The following is a 27,911-nucleotide window of genomic DNA, read 5'->3' as shown; positions in this document are numbered from 1 at the left end:
TAGGGTATCGAGCTTGTTAGGAAAATTTTTCGAAGGATATTGGTTACCTTTTAAGCAATTTCAAAGGTCATGATGACTTCTGGGAGTTGAAACAAGCCGCCTTGTAACGCCGGTGAGGCCTTGGGTATCAAAGCTCCATTCAGCTTCCCTCGCCTCAGTTTCATCTCACATTAGCTCGGATTGATCCAGAAGGGTTGCTCAAACTGTAACGAATTCCCCTTCGAGAGATAGAAGCTAGTCTAGAAACAATCTAAGTGGAGCCATCATGCTTTTTGTTTGCTAGAAATATTAGGTTTGCTTTGGTGAAGTTGAGTCGGCCTTGTTTGTGATTGTGTAGAATTCCCTTGTAATTAAGAATGTCAAACTGGTGTAATAGAAGCCAATATAATGAGTATCGACCTGAAGTTGATTATGGACATCATCAATTTTATGACCATAATGTGAATAGTGGTTGGGAACACCAATCTTTTCAAGGTTATGGCTCGTATCATAGTGAGCCCAACTACTATCCACACGCTCACCGGTCATACGAGAAAAATTCTGCTAATGCCTCTTTAATTGAGTCGACACGTAAGTTAGCCGAGACAGCACGTAAGTTCGCTGAAATGAATAACATAGTTATGGACGAAAATAATGCAATGAGTGAACTTTCTTCACATGATTTCCTAGATTATGTCAGGAATTCATGTGAGTCGGCCCAAAAGCTTTTGTTAGAGACCCAAGAGAGGAATAGAATTGCTCAAAATGATCTTAATTTCCAATACAGTGTTTTCAATAATGCCCTTGAAGTCAATAGTGAATATATGCCTAATTTAGAGGACAAGGTTAGAATAAAAAACACTACTTGTTTAGATAAGGTTCAATCATCTTCCTACGATTATGATGATGAGGATAGGAGTAATGAAGAATTTGAAACATATAGGCATAGTGATCAGGAAGCTAGTAATCCAATTGAACTTTATAGTGATTATATTATTTCTAGTTCAAATCCAAATAATTATTATGATTATTCACCTATTCAAAAGGACGAGGATTTGATTAGGGATTCCACCGTTTTAGACGATGTAGTTTGTCCTGTTGATTACGAAGCCGATAGTGGTTTAGAGGAACCGGTTTATCTTGAGACTACTGTTTTCGAGTCGAACGATTTAGAAACTATAATCGATGATGGTTTTAAGGAACGGTTTTATCATGAGAATGCTGTTTTAACATCGTACGATTTAGAAACAATAGTCTTAGATGAATTCGTAGAGATGAGTGAGGATGCACCGCAAGATTATAACTTAGAAGAATCAATTGCCTATTTTCAGGAATCTGATGACCTAGAAATTAGAGAGAGTGTGACTAGTCTAACTAGAGACACTGAAAACTCTAAGTTTGGGGGTATCACCATTCACCCTGTGCCTTACCTTTAGATCTTACAGAGATCCCTCATTTAGGACTTGAAATGATTACCTCGACCATTTTACATAATAGTTGTCCCGAACCTAATGATGTCCACGAAGAAGTTAAGTCGTTAGAAACCCATCCTCTGGTAGATGTGGTTAGCCCAGGCAATAACACCCAGATTGACTTTGTTTTCCCACCAAATAGTTTTCTTCCAAATGTGGGAACGTTTGTATTTAAAATGAGTCGAATATTAAGTTCTGAGACTAAGCCTAAGTACTTTAGGTTAATAGAATCGACCCATTTTCCTAAGAATGTCCACTACTCTCACTGTGGTCAATTATGTAAGTCAAACCTGATTGACTTAGAGGATCCTCAGTTATTTAGGTTATTATTATGTGCTTCTAAGTTCTTATTTGAGTTTTTACTGACTCTAAGACCTAGTGATTCGGATCCCATCTATGAAGAGACGCAACCAATGAAAATATTTTATTTATACCCTTTCGTAGAACCTGAACCTAAACCGCAATTAGCGATAGTTATCAGGAAAATAGGTAAGTGCATGCTTGTGTTATTCATTTTCTTGGTTTACTGCGGTTTCTTTTGGTCAGCTCTATTTGGTTTTAAAGACCCACAGTTATTCCGACTACTGTTATACGATTCGAGTTGACTAATCCTTTTCTAAGTCTGGCTGAATACTTTAAACTTAGCACTTCTTGGGAGGTAACCCAATGTTCTCATGCAACCAGGTAATATCTTTCCTTAACTCTTTTGCTTCAAATGGTAACAGTTTCTCCTTGTTCATGCTTTTAATTTTATCTTTAGAACATTGAGGACAATGTTAGATTTAAGTTTGGGGGTATGGGAGAAACTTTTTAGTTGTATGATTTATAAACTCCAGAGCCTAGAAATTTATGTTTATTAAGGATTGCACTAACCAATCTAAGTGGATGGAAGCATTTTGGTTTTAGGAGTTGAGGCACCAATCTGACTAGATGGAAACATCTAGAAGAGTTTATTCATAAAAGCACAGAGCTCAGGTGTTAGAAATAACATGATAGTTTCGCCATATCTCGTTTGAGTCCTTTTCACTTATGTTTTTATTTTTTCATTTTAAACTATGTTTGTCTAAGTGATTAGGTGGGGCTCACGATTCAAGTTGTTACCATTGATAGGGTGAAATAGAGTGATTGAGTTATATATATATAAAAAAAAAAAAGACTAGACCATGAGACCAATCGGAATAAATTTTAACACTTGGATAGCAATATGTGTGTGTTTTCCCTGTCTCCGTCGCCTAAACAAGCGTGGAATGCAGGACCCGTGGGAACTATCATGTAATATGCTGACAAGAAGCATGCGCTTGGATGAAAAATATCTATTCATGCAGTTAAAAAAAAAAATCGAAAAAGAACGAGAAATTGTTCTATGTAGTCAACCACTGGTTCCCTTGTATATGCCAGTTTGTTGATCTAGATTTAGGTTATCGACCACTGGTCCCCTAGTATACGCCAGTTTGTTGATATTAGTCAGACCAATATCTCAATCCATTAGGATAGGTTCATTTTGGCAGTGGCCTTCAGACAGATATGAGAAACATTGTTCACTTAGTCAACATCAAAACCATCTATGTTTTTCTATATCCATCTCTTAATCTTTCCATGTGTTAAGTATTGACTCCGAATATGATGTCCATTGTGAAACTATCTTAGTAGAGCTCTGTCACTTATATATGAATTTTAGTATGCTTGAGTGCAAACTCGTGTACAACAATTGGAATTTCGCTTCAGGGTACTTCCTCCAATAATCAATAAGTATGCCAACCAAGGAGGTTCTTTAGTGCTTTCCAAGATTTTGCATAGATAGTTAGGGTCTGGAGTAAAGATTTTGTGGGTATATCTCTGGTAAGCCCTCCCGAGACTATAACTCGGCCAATAGGGCCACCTAGGGGTTTAAAGGCTTATTGCATACGCTAAATGCAATCGACGATGCCTGCGAAAGTGAGTTAGGATTTTATTTTATTTTGTAGTTTTATTTTGCTCGGGACTAGAAAATAATAAGTTTCGGGGTATTTGATAGACGCATTTATGTGTCTAATATATCTCAATTGTATATATTGTTAGTGCTCGAATTTGTACTTATTTGGTTATTTTATTTATTTGTAGGTGTTTTTAGTAGAATAAGGCTTTGCGGCGAAATTGGCTGGAAATGCGGCATTTGGACCTCCGTTGATAAAGTACCAGAAACGCCCCAGAAGTGTACCGGAAGTACCCCAAGAATATCCCGGAGGAACCCCGAAAAAGTGCGGAAAAAATGTCCCAGAAGAATTGTTATACGGACCCTTGATTTTGGATAAGGGGTAACCTAATTACTAAGGGGTAACCCATTTCCAGGCAGCTGCTAAAGGGAGAACAAAACTGGCTAGGGGGCATCTCTTCTTCACGGTTTGAAACAGAAAATTGGCGGGAAGAAGAGTTTATCAACTGTTGAAATTTCGTTCAGATTTCGATTGAGTTTTGGTATGATTAAAGGGCTGGAAATTTTTGGGCTTACTACATGGACTTATAGGAAGCTAATGGAGGTAATTTGAAGGTCCAGAAGTGGCTGGATAATCCGTGAGAAGCGTATGGAGATAAAACAGTGAGACGGGAAGAGTTTGGCCCTGTTTGAATCGAATTGGGATTCCCAGCGTGGCTAGGTTGTGGATATACACTCCTAGAGTCTCTACTATATCTAACTAGGAGTTTGGGAGAAGTTGGAAACCTACAGAAGCCGCGTAGGATCGACATACGTGTAGAAAAGAAGAAAAACACAACTTGGCAACGAAGAAAAAAAAGAGAAGATTTTCTCAAGATTCGATTACTCTTTTGTGTATAAATAGGAAGCTTAAGGTTCCTAGAAGTTTATCAAGAGGTTTGGGGTCTAAAGGAGGGCTCAGAATCCAACAAAAGCGATCGAGAGAAGTTAGCAGTTCTGTTGCTGCTGCTGCGGAAGGAAGAGGAGAGCGTGAAGAACACACACTTCAGGGCAGACTTATTTTTGAAGCAAAACAGCGACAGTTTCTGTCAACTATCGTTGTTCTCTTAGGCAACATCCACTTCTTTTCTTTTTGAAACGGAGCAGCAACGACTTCGCAACAGTAACTTCTGTTGCGATTTTTCTATTGCATTGCTTACTTAATTAATCAACTTTTGGAGCTTTGAACATGTATTATGAGCAAGTGATTAATATGAGAAGCTAAACACCTTAGCCAAGGCGACGGAGGAAGCCATTGTTTCATGAAAAGTGGTATAATTCTATTTTTTTTATTTATTGCAATATTATTTACATGATTATTTGCATAGAACTTAAAAGAATAATTGATTTTTATTGAGTTGTTGTGAGTCGTTTTGATGGAGCATGCTTAGTTTTAATACTTTTGATGTTTCATGCTTGGTGATTACAATTATTATTTCAAAAATCTATCATAGGCAAATATTAGAATCAATTTAAAAAGAAAACTTGCATGAATATTGACTAGAATTTATCACTCGATTGATCAATGGTGGAATCCAGAGTCTTGGTATGTTCTTATTATCTTTGAAACACTATTATTTAATTTTCTAAAATCCTTCACAAGTTCGAGAGAACGACAACTTTCTTTACCACTATTGCAAACACATCATTGACCATCCAATTTAGAGTTAAAATTGTGAAATGTCTAATAAATTCTAAACTACGTTTTATTCACTAACTGCACCCTATCTTCTACATACTCCATGTTTGAGAAATGAGAGTTGTTGATTTTCATTCACGAGGTTTTTAGGTTCCACTCTTAATACCATTGCCATCTTCTTTCATTGCTAATCTCAAATCATACACTGAGCTACTGTTATTTTCTCATATGACCACCTGTTTACACAAAATTAAATCCAAAGTATAAGCATAGCTCCCTTCTGGGTTTACCGGTAAATCAACCAAAATCTATCTCTCATGTAAACACCAATAATCGTTTCCTTAAACCTTCAAACTAACCATTATTGTATTGAACAAATGAATCCATGTAAATGACCCTATTCATTTTTCAAATTAATCATTATTGTATTAATTATATTTGTTTCCACTTTATGTAAATCCATAGTTATCATGGCAGTCAGATAAGTCAGCCTTATTTCTCTGGATCGCTCGTAACGTGTTTGGAAAAGGATCTAGAGAGATTTCCCTACCGTGGTCCGTGTTAGTGAACTAGTTAAATTAAATAATGATTGTTTAAACAATAATTCACAAAGACACGTATTTATTGACAAAAGTTGGCGGGGGGACGAGCAACAAGTTGTGCTCCAACACAGCTTGTGAACGGTCCACCAGTCATATGTTAAGTCAACTGCTTGGTTGGGACCCACACCAAACTCAAATTCCGACAAAGTTAGGTACCAAAGGCAAAGATGTGCCATTTTATAGGCACCAAACTCAAAATACCCCTTATTATAAATATTTTCTACTTATATAACTCTCTTTGTCCCCCAAGGTTTTGTGTAAACTCTTTTTCGACTATTTTGCTCATAACTTCTTCATACGAAGTGGGAATGACCTCATTCTTTTTCTGTTACCTCTGTCTTTCAGTTACCCACAATATACAGGAAAAATTTTAGGATTTTGACGCTTATCAATTGGTGTTTCATTCTTATTTTCAATGTAAAGGATGACTTCCCTCTTTATTTTTGGAATCAACATACGTAGAAATGCAATTTAGATAACATGTAAAGCCTTTAAATGTATTATTTTTTACCACAATCATTTTTTAGAAAATTTTATAATATAAATGAGTTTATCTAGTTTATAGTTTGGTTTTAAAAAAAGGATTTCGACTTCTAACGAAGTCACTGGACTTCCTTGAGTCAATGCATCCAAAATGCAAGCTTTTTTCGACTCTCAAGCCTCTAGACATGTAATTTGTGCAGGAAATATTTTTTATGAAAATTTTATATTAAAGGGGAGTCTTTATGTTTCATGATTTGGTCTTGATCATAGAGTTCTGACATCTAACGAAGCCTGCGAACTTCCTTGAGTCATTTGTGTTTATGGTATTTTATTCAAATTTTGCGATGATTATCTAGCTTAAAGAAGATCCCATAATCGTTGAGTAGTTATTAACGGTTGCAAACTTTATACCCTTCTTTCAATGTTTTATTATAGGTAATGTATGACCTTTTTAAAAGAATAGAAGTTCATTATTAGAAGGGATATTTCGAGTTTGGTGCCTATAAAATGGTACACTTTCGCGTTTGGTGCCTAACTTTGTCAATATCTGAGTTTGGTGCCCAGTGAACGAATTGGCGTTGATTGACCGTGTTGACCATCCAATTTAGAGTTAAAAATGTGAAATGTCTAATAAAATTCTAAACTCCGTTTTATTCACTAACTGCACCCTATCTTCTACATACTCCATGTTTGAGAAATGAGAGTTATTGATTTTCATTCACGAGGTTTTAGGTTCCACTCTTAATACCATTGCCATCTTCTTTCATTGATAATCTCAAATCATACACCGAGCTACTGTTATTTTCTCATATGACCACATGTTTACACAAAACTAAACCCAAAGTATAAGCATAGCTCCCTTCATTGTTTACCGGTAAATCATCCAAAATCTATCTCTCATGTAAACCCCAATAATCGTTTCCTTAAACCTTCAAACTAACCATTATTGTATTGAACAAATGAATCCATGTAAATGACCCTATTCATTATTCAAATTAATCATTATTGTATTAATTAAATTTGTTTCCATTTTATGTAAATCCATAGTTATCATGGCATTCAGATAAGTCAGCCTTATTTCTCTGGATCGCTCGTAACGTGTTTGGAAAATGACCTAGAGAGATTTCCCTACCGTGGTCCGTGATAGTGAACTAGTTAAATTAAATAATGATTGTCTAAACAATTATTCGAAAAGATACGTATTCATTTACAAAAGTTGGCGGGGGGCCGAGAAAAAAGTTGTGCTCCAACACAGCTTGTGAACGGTCCACCAGTCATCCGTTAAGTCAACTGCTTGGTTAGGACCCACACCAAACTCAAATTCCGACAAAGTTAGGTACCAAAGGCAAAGGTGTGCCATTTTATAGGCACCAAAATCAAAATACCCCTTATTATAAATATTGTCTACTTATATAACTCTCTTTGTCCCCCAAGGTTTTGTGCAATCTATTTTTCGACTATTTTGCTCATAACTTCTTCATACAAAGTGGGAATGACCTCATTCTTTTTCTGTTACCTCTGTCTTTCAGTTCCCCACAGTATGCAGGATGACTTCCCTCTTTATTTTTGGAATCAACATAGGTACAAATGTAATTTGGATAACATGTAGAGCCTTTAAATGTATTATTTTTTACCGCAATCATTTTTTAGAAAATTTTATAATAAAAATGAGTTTATCTAGTTTATAGTTTGGTATTAAAAAAAGGATTTAGACTTCTAATGAAGTCACTTGACTTCCTTGAGTCAATGCATCCAAAATGCAAGCTTTTTTCGACTCTCAAGCCTCTAGACATATAATTTGTGCAGGAAATATTTTTTCTGAAAATTTTCTATTAAAGGGAAGTCTTTATGTTTCATGATTTGGTCTTGATCATAGAGTCCCAACATCTAACGAAGCCTGCAGACTTCCTTGAGTCATATGTGTTTATGGTATTTTATTCAAATTTTGCGATGATTATCTAGCATAAAGAAGATCCCATAATCGTTGAAAAGTTATTAACGGTTGAAAACCTTATCTCCTTCTTTCCATGTTTTTTTATAGGTAATCTATGACCTTTTTAAGAGATTATAAGTTCATTATTAGAAGGGATATTTCGAGTTTGGTGCCTATAAAATGGTACACTTTCGCGTTTGGTGCCTAACTTTGTCAATATCTGAGTTTGGTGCCCAGTCAACGAATTGGGGTTGATTGACACCGTCTTGACCATCCAATTTAGAGTTAAAAATGTTAAATGCCTAATAAAATTCTATACTCCGTTTTATTCACTAACTGCGCCTTATCGTCAACATACTCCATGTTTGAGAAATGAGAGTTGTTGATTTTCATTCACGAGGTTTTAGGTTCCACTCTTAATACCATTGCCATCTTCTTTCATTGCTAATATCAAATCATACACTGAGCTACTGTTATTTTCTCATATGACCACCTATTTACACAAAATTAAATCCAAAGTATAAGCATATCTCCCTTCATTGTTTACCCGTAAATCATCCAAAATCTATCTCTCATGTAAAACCCAATAATTGTTTCCTTAAACATTCAAACTAACCATTATTATATTGAACAAATGAATCCATGTAAATGACCCTATTCATTTTTCAAATTAATCATTATTGTATTAATTAAATTTGTTTCCATTTTATGTAAATCCATAGTTATCATGGCAGTCAGATAAGTAAGCCTTATTTCTCTGGAACGCTCGTAACGTGTTAGGAAAATGATCTAGAGAGATTTTCTTACCGTGGTCCGTGTTAGTGAACTAGTTAAATTAAATAATGATTGTTTAAACAATAATTCACAAAGACACCTATTTATTTACAAAAGTTGGTGGGGGGGCGAGCAACAAGTTGTGCTCCAACACAGCTTGTGAACGGTCCACCAGTCATCTGTTAAGTCAACTGCTTGGTTGGGACCCATACCAAACTCAAATTCCGACAAAGTTAGGTACCAAAGGAAAAGGTGTGCCATATTATAGGCACCAAACTCAAAATACCACTTATTATAAATATTGTCTACTTATATAACTCTCTTTGTCCCCAAGGTTTTGTGTAAACTCTTTTTCGACTATTTTGCTCATAACTTCTTCATATGAAGTGGGAATGACCTCATTCTTTTTCTGTTATCTCTGTCTTTCAGTTCCCCACAGTATACAGGAAAATCTTTAGGATTTGGACGCTTAGCAATTGGTGTTTCATCCTTATTTTTAATGTAAAGGATGACTTCCCTCTTTATTTTTGGAATCAACATACGTAGAAATGCAATTCGGATAACATGTAGAGCCTTTAAATGTATTAGTTTTTACCACAATCATTTTTTAGAAAATTTTATAATAAAATTGAGTTTATCTAGTTAATAGTTTGGTTTTAAAAAAAGGATTTCGACTTCTAACGAAGTCACTGGACTTCCTTGAGTCAATGCATCCAAAATGAAAGCTTTTTTCGACTCTCAAGCCTCTAGACATGTAATTTATTTTTTCTAAAAATTTTCTATTAAAGGGGAGTCTTTCTGTTTCATGATTTGGTCTTGATCATAGAGTTCCAACATCTAACGAAGCCTGCGGACTTCCTTGAGTCATTTGTGATTATGGTATTTTATTCAAATTTTGCGATGATTATCTAGCTTAAAGAAGATCCCATAATCGTTGAGAAGTTATTAACGGTTGCAAACCTTATCTCCTTCTTTCCATGTTTTATTATAGGTAATCTATGACCTTTTTAATAGATTAGAAGTTCATTATTAGAAGGGATATTTCGAGTTTGGTGCCTATAAAATGGTACAGTTTCGCGTTTGGTGCCAAACTTTGTCAATATCGGAGTTTGACGCCCAGTCAACGAAATGGCGTTGATTGACACCGTGTTGACCATCCAATTTAGAGTTAAAAAATGTTAAATGTCTAATAAACTTCTAAACTCCGTTTTATTCACTAACTGCGCCTTATCTTCTACATACTCCATGTTTGAGAAATGAGAGTTGTTGATTTTCATTCACGAGGTTTTAGGTTCCACTCTTAATACCATTGCCATCTTCTTTCAATTCTACTCTCAAATCATACACTAAGCTATTGTTATTTTCTCATATTACCACCTGTTTACACAAAATTAAATCCAAAGTATAAGCATAGCTCCCTTCATTGTTTACCCGTAAATCATCCAAAATCTATCTCTCATGTAAACCCCAATAATCGTTTCCTTAAACCTTCAAACTAACCATTATTGTATTGAACAAATGAATCCATGTAAATGACCCTGTTCATTTTTCAAATTAATCATTACTGTATTAATTAAATTTTTTCCATTTTATGTAAATCCATAGTTATCATGGCAGTCAGATAAGTCAGCCTTATTTCTCTGGAACGCTCGTAACGTGTTTGGAAAATGATCTAGAGAGATTTCCCTACCGTGGTCCGTGTTAGTGAACTAATTAAATTAAATAATGATTGTTTAAACAATTATTCACAGAGACACGTATTTATTTACAAAAGTTGGCGGGGGGCCGAGCAACAAGTTGTTCTCCAACACAGCTTGTGAACGGTCCACCAGTCATCCGCTAAGTCCACTGCTTGGTTGGGACTCACACCAAACTCAAATTCCTAACTCTCTTTGTCCCCCAAGGTTTTCGTAATCTCTTTTTCGACTATTTTGCTCATAACTTCTTCATACGAAGTGGGAATGACCTCATTCTTTTTCTGTTACCTCTGTCTTTCAGTTCCCCACAGTATACAGGAAAATCTTTAGGATTTGGACGCTTAGCAATTGGTGCATCATCCTTATTTTCAATGTAAAGGATGACTTCCCTCTTTATTTTTGGAATCAACATACGTAGAAATGCAATTTGGATAACATGTAGAGCCTTTAAATGTATTATTTTTTTACCACAATCATTTTTTAGAAAAATTTATAATAAAAATGAGTTTATATAGTTTATAGTTTGGTTTTAAAAAAAGGATTTCGACTTCTAACGAAGTCACTGGACTTCCTTGAGTCAGTGCATCCTAAATGCAATCTTTTTTCGACTCTCAAGCCTCTAGACATGTAATTTGTGTTTTTTTCTAAAAACTTTCTATTAAAGGGGAGTCTTTCTGTTTCATGATTTGGTCTTGATCATAGAGTTCCAACATCTTACGAAGCCTGCGGACATCCTTGAGTCATTTGTGTGTATGGTATTTTATTCAAATTTTGCAATGATTATCTAGCTTAAAGAAGATCCCATAATCGTTGAGAAGTTATTAACGGTTGCAAACCTTATCTCCTTCTTTCCATGTTTTATTATAGGTAATCTATGACCTTTTTAATAGATTAGAAGTTCATTATTAGAAGGGATATTTCGAGTTTGGGGCCTATAAAATGGTACACTTTCGCGTTTGGTGCCTAACTTTGTAAATATCCGAGTTTGGTGCCCAGTCAACGAATTGGCGTTGATTGACCGTGTTGACCATCCAATTTAGAGTTAAAAATGTGAAATGTCTTATAAAATTCTAAACTCCGTTTTATTCACTAACTGCGCGTTATCTTCTACATACTCCATGTTTGAGAAATGAGAGTTGTTGATTTTCATTCACGAGGTTTTAGGTTCCACTCTTAAAACCATTGCCATCTTCTTTCATTGCTAATCTCAAATCATACACTGAGCTACTGTTATTTTCTCATATGAACACCTGTTTACACAAAATTAAATCCAAAGTATAAGCATAGCTCCCTTCATTGTTTACCCGTAAATCATCAAAAATCTATCTCTCATGTAAACCCCAATAATCGTTTCCTTAAACATTCAAACTAACCATTATTGTATTGAACAAATGAATCCATGTAAATGACCCTATTCATTTTTCAAATTAATCATTATTGTATTAATTAAATTTGTTTCCATTTTATGTAAATCCATAATTATCATGGCAGTCAGATAAGTCAGCCTTATTTCTCTGGAACGCTCGTGACGTGTTTGGAAAATGATCTGGAGAGATTTCCCTACCGTGGTCCCTGTTAGTGAACTAATTAAACTAAATAATGATTGTTTAAAAAATTATTCACAAAGACACGTAGTTATTTAAAAAAGTTGGCGGGGGGCCGAGCAACAAGTTGTGCTCCAACACAGCTTGTGAACGGTCCACCAGTCATCTGTCAAGTCAACTGCTTGGTTGGGATCCACACCAAACTAAAATTCCGACAAAGTTAGGTACCAAAGGAAAAGGTGTGCCATTTTATAGGCACCAAACTCAAAATACCACTCATTATAAATATTGTCTACTTATATAACTCTCTTTGTCCCCCAAGGTTTTGTGTAATCTCTTTTTTGACTATTTTGCTCATAACTTCTTCATACGAAGTGGGAATGACCTCATTCATTTTTTGTTACCTCTGTCTTTCCGTTACCCACAGTAATCAGGAATTTTATTTAGGATTTAGACGATTAGAAATTGGTGTTTCATCCTTATTTTCAATGTAAAGGATGACTTCCCTCTTTATTTTTGGAATCAACATACGTAGAAATGCAATTTCGATAACATGTAGAGCCTTTAAATGTATTATTTTTTTCCACAATCATTTTTTAGAAAATTTTATAATAAAAATGAGTTTATCTATTTTATAGTTTGGTTTTATAAAATGATTTCGACTTCTAAAGAAGTCACTGGACTTCCATGAGTCAATGCATCCAAAATGCAAGCTTTTTTCGACTCTCAAGCCTCTAGATATGTAATTTGTGCAGGAAATATTTTTTCTAAAAATTTTCTATTAAAGGGGAGTCTTTCTGTTTCATGATTTGGTCTTGATCATAGAGTTACGACATCTAAAGAAGCCTGCGGACTTCCTTGAGTCATTTGTGTTTATGGTATTTTATTCAAATTTTGCGATGATTATCTAGCTTAAAGAAAATCCCAGAATCGTTGAGAAGGTATTAACGGTTGAAAACCTTATCTCCTTCTTTCCATGTTTTATTATAGGTAATCTATGACCTTTTTACGAGATTAGAAGTTCATTATTAGAAGGGATATTTCGAGTTTGGGGCCTATAAAATGGTACACTTTCGCGTTTGGTGCCTAACTTTGTCAATATCTGAGTTTGGTGCCCAGTCAACGAATTGGGGTTGATTGACACCGTCTTGACCATCCAATTTAGAGTTAAAAATGTTAAATGCCTAATAAAATTCTATACTCCGTTTTATTCACTAACTGCGCCTTATCTTCTACATACTCCATGTTTGAGAAATGAGAGTTGTTGATTTTCATTCACGAGGTTTTAGGTTCCAGTTTTTAATACCATCGCCATCTTCTTTAATTGCTAATCTCAAATCATACACAGAGCTACTGTTATTTTCTCATATGACCACCTGTTTACACAAAATTAAATCTAAAGTGTAAGCATAGCTCCCTTCATTGTTTACCTGTAAATTATCCAAAATATATCTCTCATGTAAACCTTAATAATCGTTTCCTTAAACCTTAAAACTAACCATTGTTGTATTGAACAAATGAATCCATGTAAATGACTCTATTTATTTTTCAAAATAATCATTATTATATTAATTAAATTTGTTACCATTTTCTGTAAATCCATAGTTATCATGGCAGTTAGATAATGTTAGCCTTATTTCTCTGGAACGCTCGTAACGTGTTTGAAAAATGTTCTAGAGAGATTTCCCTACGCGGTTCGTGTTAGTGAACTAGTTAAATAAAATAATTATTCTTTAAACAATTATTGACAAAGACACGTATTTATTTACAAAAGTTGGAGAGGGGTCTAGCAATAAGTTGTGCTTCAACACATCTTGTGAACGGTCAACCAGTCATCCGTTAAGTCAACTACTTGATTGGGATCCTCACCAAACTCAAATTCGGACAAAGTTAGGTACCAAAGGCAAAGGTGTGCCATTTTATAGGCACCAAACTCAAAATATCCCTTATTACAAATATTGCCTACTTATATATCTCTCTTTGTCCCCAAGGTTTTGTGTAATCTCTTTTTCGACTATTTTTCTCATCACTTCTTCATACGAAGTGGGAATGACCTCATTCGTTTTCTGTTACCTTTTTCTTTCAGTTCCCCACAGTATACATGTAATTTTTTAGGATTTGAACGGTTAACAATTGGTGTTTCATCCTCATTTTCAATGTAAAGGATGACTAACCTCTTTAATTTTGGAATCAGCATACGTAGAAATGCAATTTGCATAACATGTAGAGACTTTAAATGTATTATTTTTTACCGCATTTATTTTTTAGAAAATTTTATAATAAAACTGAGTTTATCTAGTTTATAGTTTGTTTCATAAAAAATGATTTCGAATTCTAACGAAGTCACTAGACTTCCTTGAGTCAATGCATCCAAAATGCAAGATTTTTTCGACTCTCAAGCCTCTAGACATGTAATTTGAGACGGAAATATTTTTTATAAACATTTTTTATTCAAGGGGAGTCTTTCTTGTTCATGATTTGGTCTTGATCACAGAGTTCCGACATCTAATGAAGCCGGTGGACTTCCTTGAGTCATTTCTGCTTATGATATTTTATTCAAATTTTGCAATGATTATCTAGCTTAAAGAAGATCCTAGAATCGTTAGGAGGTTATTCACGGATGCAAACCTTATCTCCTTATTTACATGTTTTGTTATAGGTAATCTATGACTTTTTTAAGAGATTAGAAGTTCATTATTTGAAGGGATATTTTGAGTTTGGTGCCTATAAAATTGTACACTTTTGCGTTTGGTGCCTAACTTTGTAAAAATCTGAGTTTGGTGCCCAGTCAAAGAATTGACGTTGATTGAGCGTGTTGACCATCCAATTTAGAGTTAAAATTGTGAAATGAGTAACAAAATTCTAAACTTCGTTTTATTCACTAACTGCACCTTATCTTCTGCATACTCCATGTTTGAGATATGAGAGTTGTTGATTTTCATTCACGAGGTTTTAGGTTCCACTCTTAATACCATCGCCATCTTCTTTCATTGCTAATCTCAAATCATATACTAAGCTACTGTTATTTTCTCATATGACCACATGTTTACACAAAATTAATTCCAAAGTATAAGCATAGCTCCATTCATTGTTTACCCGGGAAATCATCCAAAATCTATCTCTCATGTAAACCTTAATAATCGTTTCCTTAAGTCTTCTAACTAAACATTATTGTATTGAACAAATGAATCCATGTAAATAACTCTATTCATTTTTCAAATCAATCATTATTTTATTAATTAAATTTGTTTCCAATTTCTATAAATCCATAGTTATCATGGCAGTCAGATAAGTCAGCCTTATTTCTCTGGAATGCTCGTAACGTGTTTGGAAAATGATCTAGAGAGATTTCCCTAATGTGGTCCGTGTTGGTGAACTAGTTAAATTAAATAATTATTGTTCAAATAATTATTGACAAAGACACGTATTTATTTACAAAAGTTGGCGGGGGGTCGAGCAACAAGTTGTGCTCCAACACAGCTTGTGAACGGTCAACCAGTCATCCGTTAAGTCAACTGCTTGATTCGTCTTCTGTTACCTCTGTCTTTCAGTTCCCCACAGTATAAAGGAAAGTTTTTAGGATTTGGACGATTAAGAATTGGTGTTTCATCCTTATTTTCAATGTAAAGGACGACTTCCCTCTTTATTTTTTGAATCAAGATACGTAGAAATGCAATTTGGATAACATGTAGAGCCTTTAAATGTATTAATTTTTACTGCAATCATTTTTAAGAAAATTTTATAATAAAACTGAGTTTATCTAGTTTATAGTTTGGTTTTAAAAAAAAGGATTTCGACTTCTAACAAAGTCACTCGATTTCCTTGAGTCAATGCATCCAAAATGCAAGCTTTATTCGACTCTCAAGCCTCTAGACATGTAATTTGTGACAGAAATATTTTTTGTGAACATTTTCTATTAAAGGGGAGTCTTTATGTTTCATGATTTTGTCTTGATTATAGAGTTCCGACATCTAACGAAGCCTGCGGACTTCCTTGAGTAATTTGTGTTTATGGTATTTTATTCAAATTTTGCAATGATTATCTAGCTTAATGAAAATCCTAGAATCGTTGAGAAGTTATTAACGGTTGCAAACCATATCTCCTTATTTAAATGTTTTATTATAGATAATCTATGACCTTTTTAAGAGATTACAAGTTCATTATTAGAAAGGAAATTTTGAGTTTGGTGCCTATAAAACGGTACACTTTCGCGTTTGGTGCCTAACTTTTCCAAATCTGAGTTTGGTGCCAGTCAATGAATTGGCTTTGATTGACCGTGTTGACCATCCAATTTAGAGTTAAAAATGTGAAATGACTAATAAAATTCAAAAATCCGTTTTATTCACTAACTTCACCTTATCTTCTACATACTCCATGTTTGAGAAATGAGATTTGTTGATTTTCATTCACGGGGTTTTAGGTTCCACTCCTAATACCGTCGCCATCTTCTTTCATTGCTAATCTCAAATCATACACAGAGCTACTGTTATTTTCTCATATGACCACCTGTTTACACAAAATTAAATCCAAAGTATAAGCATAGCTCCCTTCATTGTTTACCCGTAAACCATCCAAAATCTATCTCTCATGTAAACCACAATAATCGTTTCCTTAAACCTTCAAACTAACCATTATTGTATTGAATAAATGAATCCATGTAAATGACTCTATTCATATTTAATATTAATCATTATTGTATTAATTAATTTGTTACCATTTTCTGTAAATCCATAGTTACCATGGAAATCAGATTATGTCAGCCTTATTTCTCTGGAACGCTCATAACGTGTTTGAAAAATGCTCTAGAGAGATTTCCTTAATGTGGTCCGTATTAGTGAAATAGTTAAATTAAATAATTATTTTTTAGAAAATTATTGACAAAGACACGTATTTATTTACAAATGTTGGCAGGGGGCCGAGCAACAATTTGTGCTCCAACATAGCTTGTGAACGGTCAACCAGTCATCCGATAAATCAACGGCTTGATTGGGATCCTCACCAAACTCAAAATATGAAAAAGTTAGGTACCAAAGGCAAAGGTGTGCCATTTTATAAGCACCAAACTCAAAGTATCCCTTATTACAAATATTGTCTACTTATATAACTCTCTGTGTCCCCCCATGGTTTTGTGTAATCTCTTTTTCGACTATTTAGCTCATAACTTCTTCATACGAAGTGGGAATGACCTCATTCTTTTTCGGTTACCTCTGTATTTCAGTTCCCCACAGTATACAGGAAAATTTTTAGGATTTGGACGCTTAGCAATTGGTGTTTCATCCTTATTTTCAATGTAAGGGATGACTTCCTTCTTTATTTTTGGAATCAACATACATATAAATGAAATTTGGATAACATGTAGAGCCTTTAAATGTATTAATTTTTACCGAATTTATTTTATAGAAAATTTTATAATAAAACTGAGTTTATCTAGTTTATAGTATGTTTTCAAAATAAAGCATTTCGAATTCTAAAGATGTCACTAGACTTCCTTGAGTGAATGCATCCAAAATGCAAACTTTTTTCGACTCTCAAGCCTCTAGACATGTAATTTGTGACGGAAATATTTTTTCTGAACATTTTTTATTAAAGGGGAGTCTTTCTTATTCATGATTTGGTCTTGATCATAGAGTTCCGACATTTAACGAAGCCAGCGGACTTCCTTGAGTCATTTATGTTTATGATATTTTATTCAAATTTTGCAATGATTATCTAGCTTAAAGAAGATACTAGAATCGTTAAGAGGTTATTCACGGTTGCAAACCTTATCTCCTTCTTTAATTGTTTTATTATAGGTAATCTATGACCTTTTTAAGAGATTAGAAGTTCATTATTTGAAGGGATATTTTGAGTTTGGTGCGTATAAAATTGTACACTTTTGCGTTTGGTGCCTAACTTTGTAAAAATCTGAGTTTGGTGCCCAGTCAACGAATTGACGTTGATTGAGCATGTTGACCATCCTATTTAGAGTTAAAATTGTGAAATGACTAAATAAATTCTAAACTTCGTTTTATTCACTAAATGCACCTTATCTTCTACATACTCCATGTTTGAGAAATAAGAGTTGTTGATTTTCTTTCACGATGTTTTAGGTTCCACTCTTAATACCATCGCCATTTCCATTTTATGTAGCTCAGTGTATGATTTGAGATTAGCAATGAAAGATGATGGCAATGGTATTAAGAGTGGAACCTAAAACCTCGTGAATGAAAATCAACAACTCTCATTTCTCAAACATTGAGTATGTAGAAGATAGGGTGCAGTTAGTGAATAAAACGGAGTTTAGAATTTTATCTGGCATTTCACATTTTTAACTCTAAATTGGATGGTCAACACGGTCAATCAACGCCAATTCGTTGACTGGGCACCAAACTCAGATATTGACAAAGTTAGGCACCAAACGCGAAAGTGTACCATTTTATAGGCACCAAACTCGAAATATCCCTTCTAATAATGAACTTCTAATCTCTTAAAAAGGTCATACATTACCTATAATAAAACATGGAAAGAAGGATATAAGGTTTGCAACCGTTAATAACTTCTCAACGATTATGGGATCTTCTTTAAGCTAGATAATCATCGCAAAAATTGAATAAAATACCATAAACACAAATCACTCAAGGAAGTCCACATGCTTTGTTAGATTTCGGAACTCTATGATCAAGACCAAATCACGAAATATAAAGACTCCCCTTTAATAGAAAATTTTCAGAAAAAATATTTCCTGCACAAATTACATGTCTAGAGGCTTGAGAGTCGAAAAAAGCTTGCATTTTGGATGCATTGACTCAAGGAAGTCCAGTGACTTCGTTAGAAGTTGAAATCCTTTATTTAAAACCAAACTATAAACCAGATAAACTCATTTTTATTATAAAATTTTCTAAAAAATAATTGTGGTAAAAAATAATACATTTAAAGGCTCTACATGTTATCCAAATTGCATTTCTACGTATGTTGATTCCAAAAATAAAGAGGGAAGTCATCCTTTACATTGAAAATAAGGATGAAACACCAATTGCTAAGCGTCCGAATCCTATATATTTTACTGTATACTGTGGGGAACTTAAAGACAGAGGTAACAGAAAAAGAATGAGGTCATTCCCACTTCGTATGAAGAAGTTATGAGCAAAATAGTCGAAAAAGAGATTACACAAAACCTTGGGGGACAAAGAGGGTTATATAAGTAGACAATATTTATAATAAGGGATATTTTGAGTTTGGTGCCTATAAAATGGCACACCTTTTACTTTGGTGCCTAACTTTGTCAGAATTTGAGTTTGGTGTGGGTCCCAACAAGGCAGTTGACTTAACGGATGACTGGTGGACCGTTCACAAGCTGTGTTGGAGCACAACTTGTTGCTCGCCCCCCCGCCAAATTTTGTAAATAAATACGTGTCTTTGTGAATAATTTTTTAAACAATCATTATTTAATTTAACTAGTTCAGTAATACGGAACACGGTAGGGAAATCTCTCTAGATCATTTTCCAAACACGTTACGAGCTTTCAAGAGAAATAAGGCTGACTTATCTGACTGCCATGATAACTATGGATTTACATAAAATGGAAAAAAAATTAATTAATAAAATAATGATTAATTGGAAAAATGAATAGGGTCATTTGCATGAATTCATTTGTTCAATACAATAATCTTTAGTTTTAAGGTTTAAGGAAACGATTATTGGGGTTTACATGAGAGATAGATTTTGGATGATTTACCGGTAAACAATGAAGGGAGCTATGCTTATACTTTGGATTCAATTTTGTGTAAACAGGTGGTCATATGAGAAAATAACAGTAGCTCAGTGTATGATTTGAGATTAGCAATGAGAGAAGATGGCAATGGTATTAAGAGTGGAACCTAAAACCTCGTGAATGAAAATCAACAACTCTCATTTCTCAAACATGGAGTATGTAGAAGATAGGGCGCAGTTAGTGAATAAATCGGAGGTTAGAATTTTATTAGACATTTCACATTTTTAACTCTAAATTGGATGGTCAACACGGTCAATCAACGCCAATTCGTTGACTGGGCACCAAACTCAGATATTTACAAAGTTAGGCACCAAACGCGAAAGTGTACCATTTTATAGGCACCAAACTCGAAATATCCCTTCTAATAATGAACTTCTAATCTCTTAAAAATGTCATAGATTACCTATAATAAAACATGGAAAAAAGGATATAAGGTTTCCAACCGTTAATAACTTCTCAACGATTATGGGATCTTCTTTAAGCTAGATAATCATCGCAAAATTTGAATAAAATACCATAAACACAAATGACTCAAGGAAGTCCGCAGGCTGATAGACGCATTTATGTGTCTATTTTCATCCCTTTTGTGTATTTTGTTAGTACCCATTTGTGCTTATTGTGGTGTTTTTATGTTTGTTTAGGTGTTTTTTGGAGAAATACCCTTGTGTAGAAAGAGTTGCTCAATAAGTGATGTTTTGCACCCCCGGAGAAAATTACCAAGAGCACCGCAGAAATGCACCAGAGGCACCCCAGAAATATGTCGGAAAAGTCCCAGAAAAAGTGTTAAAGGCACCTTATAGAAATTACTAAAGACACCCATCTTTTGGATAAGGGCACCCCCAGGCACCCAGAGGATTAAGGCACCCGCGTTTTGGATTCAGGGCACCTCCCTTTCTTCTTCGTTTGAAAATGAATTTGGCGGGAAAATGCATGCAGACGCTGGCAGATTTTGGAGTTGAATTTTCTGACTGTTTTAACGAGATTCAATCGCTGGAAATGATTGGGATGGACTTAATATAGCATAACAGGCCTGGTACAATGAATTGGATCAACCGAATTGGGCTGGATCGAGTCAAACAGAGTCGAACAGGGAAGAGAAATATTTTTGGAAACAGAGAGAATTTCGAGCTATTTTTTTGAAGATACTCGAGTAAAGAGTGAATATATTGAACTTAGGATAATATTCATCGAATCTTAGAAGATTGAGTAACAAAATATTTGTTATAAACGCAAGGGAAATCAAAATCTGATTTGCTTCCTAAACAGGCCATGAAAAATATAACCGAGTAATGAAGGATTTCGGGGATTAATGGGAGAGATTCTTTGGACATGTTTGTTATAAAAGAGTTTCATTGGAGGCAGAGAAAGAAAAAAAAGGGACGGAAAAGGTTTTGGGAGGAACAGAGAAATCACAAGAGGTGTACAAAAAAGTTACAGTGAGAAAGTTTCTGCTGGTGAAGAACAGTCAGTCCAAGACAGACGTTTTCCAACAGCGTCTGCAACGCTCAGCTGTGCGTCGCATCAACCAGACAACAGCAGTTCATTCCTGTCGTTGTTTTATCAGTAGTTTGTAACGATTGTATGCGTTGCAAACAGTGTTGTAAACCAATTTTTCTCCATTTTCTCTTAATTGTAAACAACTTTTGAGTATCAATGAATCAATTTGAGAGGTATTTCACCATGATGAGCTAAACCCATTCTCTGGGGCAACGGAGGAAACTTTTCGGCCAATGAAAAAGGGGTAATTTCTATTTAATTATTTATGCAATTTATTATATTTAATTATTTGCCTTGAATAAATAGTTTCACAAGGATTTTTATCAAGTAATTGTTATTTTGATTGATGGGATATGCTTAACTTAGTGTTCTTGATATCCCATGCTTTTAACTTACATTTATTCTTTTATAAAATCCATATTTGCAATAATTAAAATTATTTAAACGAAAAAAAATTGCATAATAATATTAGAAATACCATTTTAAATTGGTAGAGAAAAGTGGAATCCTTAGCCCTATTTTATCCATAAAGACTTCAATCACTTTGTTATTTTCTTTACAATTTAATTAAATCTAAAAAAAAAAAAGTTACCTTCACAAGTTCGAAAGAACCTCTTTTACCACTATCTACAACAACATTTGAAAAGACATCAATTTTTGGCGCCGCCGACGCGGACCTGTGCTTAGGTAGAATATTTTTTTAGGTTTATTATTTTTTTTTTAAAATTGTTTGTTCCTTTTTACGTTTCTTTTTGTCTTGATTTTGCAGGTTTGAAGTGAAAGCTAAGGACTTGGAGAGGAAAAGCTTAAAGCTTAAAGCGAAAAGAGAAAAAGAAGAAAAAAAGAAGACAAATAAAATTTTTTAGGATTTAATTTTTAATTTTTTTTTTATTATTATTATTTTTAATTTTTTTAGAGTGTGTGAGGAATTTTTGTATTGTTATTATTTTTATTTTTTTTTCCTTTTTGAACTCTTGGACTGGACTTTAATTTTTTTAAACCCTACGGAAGGGTACTTTTAAATAAAAATTGTGTGCAGGGAAGGACGGTGATTACGATATCACCTCGGCCCCTCGGGTTCGCACACGACATAGGAGTCGTGGCCTGAGTCGACGACAACGGTTCTTCGCCCGTCTGGTACGGGAGGTAAGTCCATCGAAACACTCGCGAATCCCCTGTAAGCGAGTTACTGGATTCCTTAAGGTGTTCATTGTTTGAGGACGAATTTGGACTGCATTTAATTTTCCTAGTAAAGGGCAAGGCCTGGCCTAAACAAGATAAGGGTTTGGATTTCATCACCACTCCCTTCTTGCCCGCTTTAGGAAAACAAAACCTAACGCGAACCCAAACCTTAAAATTTGATTAGAAAGAGACCTATAGGGTATCGAGCTTATTAGGAAATTTTTTCGAGGAATATTGGTTATTCTTTTAGCATACTTCGAAGTTCATGACGGTCTCTGAGAGTTGAATGCGTGATTGCGCCGCCTTGCGGTGAGGCCTTGGGTATCAAAGCTCTTAAGCTTCCCTCGCCTCGATTCAACTTACTTTGACTCGGATTGATTCCAGAGGGGTTTGCTTAAATTGTAACGAATTCCCCTTCGAGAAATAGAAGCTAGTCTAGAAACAATCTAAGTGAACCATCATGCTTGTTGTTTGCTAGAAATCTTTAGGTTTGCTGTGGTAAAGTCGAGTCAGCCTGTTGTGTGATTGCTAGAACCTTCCTGTTAGGATTTTTATTCATTTTTGATTTTTTTTAGTGTATGCCCGATTTTGTTAATAGGGCTTGTAAAAGAGATACTCTAGGTCGATTGATTAGCGAAAAACCTAGTAGTTCTTCTAATATAAACAGGGAGCTCGAAGATTGTTCTTTTGAGAGCCCTGTTTTTGGAAACTTCAGTTTTGAGAATTTATCTCTGAGTGAGAGGAGTACCCCTAGTACTCCAATTGTGCCAAAGATGGCAACTTTGAAAGATTTGTTAAACCCAGTTAGGACCTCTCGTCAATCTTGTATCAAGTTAGCTGAAACTGAGGCAACTTATGAACTGAAACCTGGGACCTTGCATATGCTCCCAATTTTTTTAGGAAAAGAAAATGAAAACCCCTATTTTCATATTAGGGAATTTGAGGAAATTTGTAGTACTCTACGAATTAAAAACCTAGATGATGATGCTCTGAAACTTAGGTTATTTCCCTTTTCCTTAAAAGATAAAGCCAAAGCATGGCTATACAGTTTGGCTTCTGAGTCAATTGAAACCTATGACCAACTTACTTCTGCCTTTATACAGAAGTTTTTCCCAAGACACAAAACGTCGTCTGTTAGGACACAAATATGTACTTTTGCTCAACAAGAAGGAGAATCCTTATATAGGTATTTAGAAAGGTTCATTGACTTAATATCTCAGTGTCCTCATCATGGTTTAGAGAAGGTCAGGTTAGTTCAGATCCTCTACGAGGGTTTAGATTATTCAACAACAACCATGGTTGAGTCCTTATGCACAGGTGGGTTTGAGAATAAAACCGTTGATGAAGCGATGACATTTTTGAATGAAATCGCTGATAAGACCCAACAATGGGAACATAGTAGGGAACCCAAGAAAACAATTCTTCCGAGTAGAGGAAATGTCAATAGGGTAGAAGGATCTTATGAGTCAGACGCTAAAATAGCTTCCATATCCAAAAGGTTAGAAGCCTTAGAATTAGGTCATTCTAGTGGTAGTAGTGGAAGAATAGAGCCTTTTTGGGAAGGCCATGTGATTGAAGAGCAAGCCAATGCTCTCTATAACAACACTAGATTTGATAATCGACAGAAGTCTGACCCATATTCAGAAACCTATAACCCTGGATGGAGAAACCACCCCAACCTTTCTTGGTCTAAGGGCCAGAATCAAGGTCAGTCTAGTAACTCTCAGGTTTCCCCAGGTTTTGGATATACTAAGAATCCTTCAGTTCCGGCACAGTTTCAGAACCCTTCAGACAAGAAGATTATGAGTTTAGAAGAGTCTCTTGCTTTATTGACTCGTAATACTATGGAGTTTCAACAATCCGTTGCTCAAGGTTTAGACGATAATAAGAGAAGAGGTCAAGCTAACTCTCAGGCTATTTCCGAGTTGAAAACCCAGGTTAGTCAGATAAACGAGACTTTGAGAGAAAAAGGCAAGTTTCCTAGTCAGACTCATCCTAATCCTAGAGGAGTTTATGAAATAGGAGGAAGATCATCTGAACATGTGAATGCTATTATAACCCTTAGGAGTGGGAAGAAAGTTGACAACAAGGTTGCCATGCCTGATAGTGAACATGATGTAGTTCACCCTGCTGAACCAGAAGAGACTGATAGAGCCTCTAAAGAGACCAATGAGGGTCCTGTTAAGCCTGACTTCGTTCCCAGAGCCCCATTTCCCCGGCTATTAGCACCAACGAAAAATGAATCCAACTTCAATGACATAATGGAGGTTTTCAAGAAAGTTACTATAAACCTTCCGTTACTAGAGGCAATTAGGAAACTACCGGCTTATTCCAAGTTCCTCAATGATATGTGTACGCGAAAGCGAAATCTTAGTGTCCCTAAAAATGCCTTTCTAGCTTGTCATGTAAGTTCGATTATTCAGAACACCACTCCTAAATATAAAGACCCAGGTTCACATACCATTGCTTGCACGATGGGAAAATACCGGGTAGAAAGAGCTTTACTTGACTTAGGAGCAAGTGTGAATTTATTACCATACCATGTGTACTTAAAGCTAGGACTTGGAGAATTAAAACCTACCAAGATAACACTCCAGTTAGCTGATAGGTCTGTTAAAATCCCTCATGGTGTGATAGAGGATGTTCTTATTGAGGTCGACAAGTTTATTTATCCTGTGGATTTCGTTGTCCTAGATACCCAACATGTCCCTGACCCAGAGAACCAGATACCGGTGATTTTAGGTCGCCCATTTTTGGCTACGTCTAATGCAATTATAAATTGTCGAAATGGTATCATGAACTTATCTTTTGGTAATATGACTATTGAGCTGAATATTTTTAATGTGAACAAGCTACATTCTGAGCTAGATAACACATATATTGAATAAGTGAACATGATAGGAACCTTAGATCAGGAGGCATTACCAAACATCGTATCGGATGATCCATTAGAGAGTTTTCTATCCCATTTGAGCCTGGATTTCGACAAGGATAGTAACATCGAACGAGTAAATGCTATGTTGAAGTCTTTCCATGTGATTATAGTTTCCGATTTGGACAGTGATCAGAATATTAGGCAAGAAACCGTGTTTCAAGAAAATAAGGAAACTTTAGAGTGGACCATAGCGGATATGAAGCAAGCTGAAGATAAACCACCTGATTACAACTTAGGGAAAGCAATAGAACTTTTTCAAGAACCAGATAATCTAGAAATTAGGAGTATTGTGACTAGTCTATGTAGAGACAACCAGAATCCTAAGTTTGGGGGTGGAGAACTAGAAGAATCTCTTGAGTATTTTAAGGACTGGGAAGATCCGGAAATTCAAGAAATAATTAAAGGCTTGTCTAAGGGTGGAGAACTAGAAGAATCTCTTGAGTATTTTAAGGACTGGGAAGATCCGGAAATTCAAGCAATAATTAAAGGCTTGTCTAAGGGTAGTGATGATTCTTGTGATCGTCAAGTATCCCTAAGTCGAGTCCCTAACTTGGGACTCGAACCTTGTACGTCTGAGATACTACTAGAGTCTGTTCAGATTCCGCAACTCGATCCTCCTTATACTGTCCAGGAGGTAACCCAGGTATTAGAGACCCATTTTGCGGATGACTCTAGTTATCGAGACACACATATGAAGCTCAATCATGCAAACCCAGTTGTCTTGAAAGAAATCTTAGATGAGGACGTACTCGTTCTGTTCATTTTTCTAATCCAGTGCAGTTTTCTCATCCTCGTGTTAGCTCTATTTGGTCTTATGGACCCACAATTGTTCCGACTATTGGTATACGACTTCGAAAGGTGAAAATTATTTGAGAGGTACTTGATGTCTAGCTAATGACTATAAATTTAGCATTTACTGGGAGGCTCCCTCACTCATGTGATTCGGTAATATCCTTCCTTATTTCTTTCCCTCCAGTGGTATCGATTTCCCCTTGTTCATGCTTTTAATTTCATCTTTAGAACATTGAGGACAATGTTAGATTTAAGTTTGGGGGTGGGGAAGAAACTTTTTGTAATAAATAAACTCTAGAGCCTAGAAATTTATGCTTAATTAAGGAGGGCACTAACCAATCTAAGTGAATGGAAGCATTTTGGTTATAGGAGTTGAGGAACCAATCTGATTAGATGGGAACATCTAAAGAGTCTATTCATAAAAGCACAGAGCTCAGGTGTTAGAAAAACATGGTAGTTTCGCCATATCCTCGTGATGGAAACATCGAAAGAATCCTAATCCTTCTGTTTATATATTTTTTTTAAGTGATTTGGTGGGGCACACGATTCAAGTTGTTACCAATGCGGGTGTAATAGAGTGACTGAGTACCTTTCAACAAAAAAAAAAAAAGACAAGACCAATAGACCAATCGGAATAAATACTAACACTTGGATAGCAATATATGTGTGTTCTCCCTGTCTCCGTCGCCTAAACAAGCGTGGAATGCAGGATCCACGGGAATTACCATGTAATCTGCTGATAAGAAGCATGCGCTTGGATCCACAAGATATAATCATGTTGTTAGTTCTTAAATAAATGTGTGTTCAATAAAGTCGACCACTGGAATCCTTGTATATGCCAGTGTGTTGACCTAGAGTTAAGATTATTAACCACTGGTCCCCTTGTATATGCCAGTGTGTTGATATTAGTCAGACCGGTATCTCAGTCGTTTAGGTTAGGTTCACCTTGGCAAAGGCCTTCAGACAGATATGGGAAACACCATCACTTTAAACCATCTATTTTTCTTTATCCATCTTCTTAATCTTTCCATGTGATTAGTTGACTCCGGTTTATGATGTCCAGAAACTATCTGAGTAGAGCTCTGTCACTTTATATGAATTTTTAGTATGCTTGAGTGTAAACTCGTGTACATCAATTGGAATTTCGCATCAGGGTTCTTCCTCCCATAATCAATAAGTATGCCAACTAAGGAGATTTTTTAGTGCCTTCCAAGGTTCCGTGTAGATAGCTAGGGTCTGGAGTAAAGGTTTTTTGGGTACACCTCTGGTAAACCCTCCGGAGACAACACTCCGCCACTAGGGACACCTAGTGGTTTAGCGGCTTGCTGCACGTGCTAAGTGTAGTCATTTTATTTTCTAGAATAAATTTGCTCGGGACTAGCAAATAATAAGTTTGGGGGTATTTGATAGACGCATTTATGTGTCTATTTTCATCCCTTTTGTGTATTTTGTTAGTACCCATTTGTGCTTATTGTGGTGTTTTTATGTTTGTTTAGGTGTTTTTTGGAGAAATACCCTTGTGTAGAAAGAGTTGCTCAATAAGTGATGTTTTGCACCCCGGAGAAAATTACCAAGAGCACCCCAGAAATATGTCGGAAAAGTCCCAGAAAAAGTGTTAAAGGCACCTTATAGAAATTACTAAAGACACCCATCTTTTGGATAAGGGCACCCCCAGGCACCC

This window comes from Papaver somniferum, chromosome 9 (assembly GCF_003573695.1).
Source record: "Papaver somniferum cultivar HN1 chromosome 9, ASM357369v1, whole genome shotgun sequence".
In the NCBI taxonomy this organism is placed as follows: Eukaryota; Viridiplantae; Streptophyta; class Magnoliopsida; order Ranunculales; family Papaveraceae; genus Papaver; species Papaver somniferum.
The sequence above is the reverse complement of the archived record's forward strand: the minus strand, read 5'-3'. Positions refer to the sequence as shown.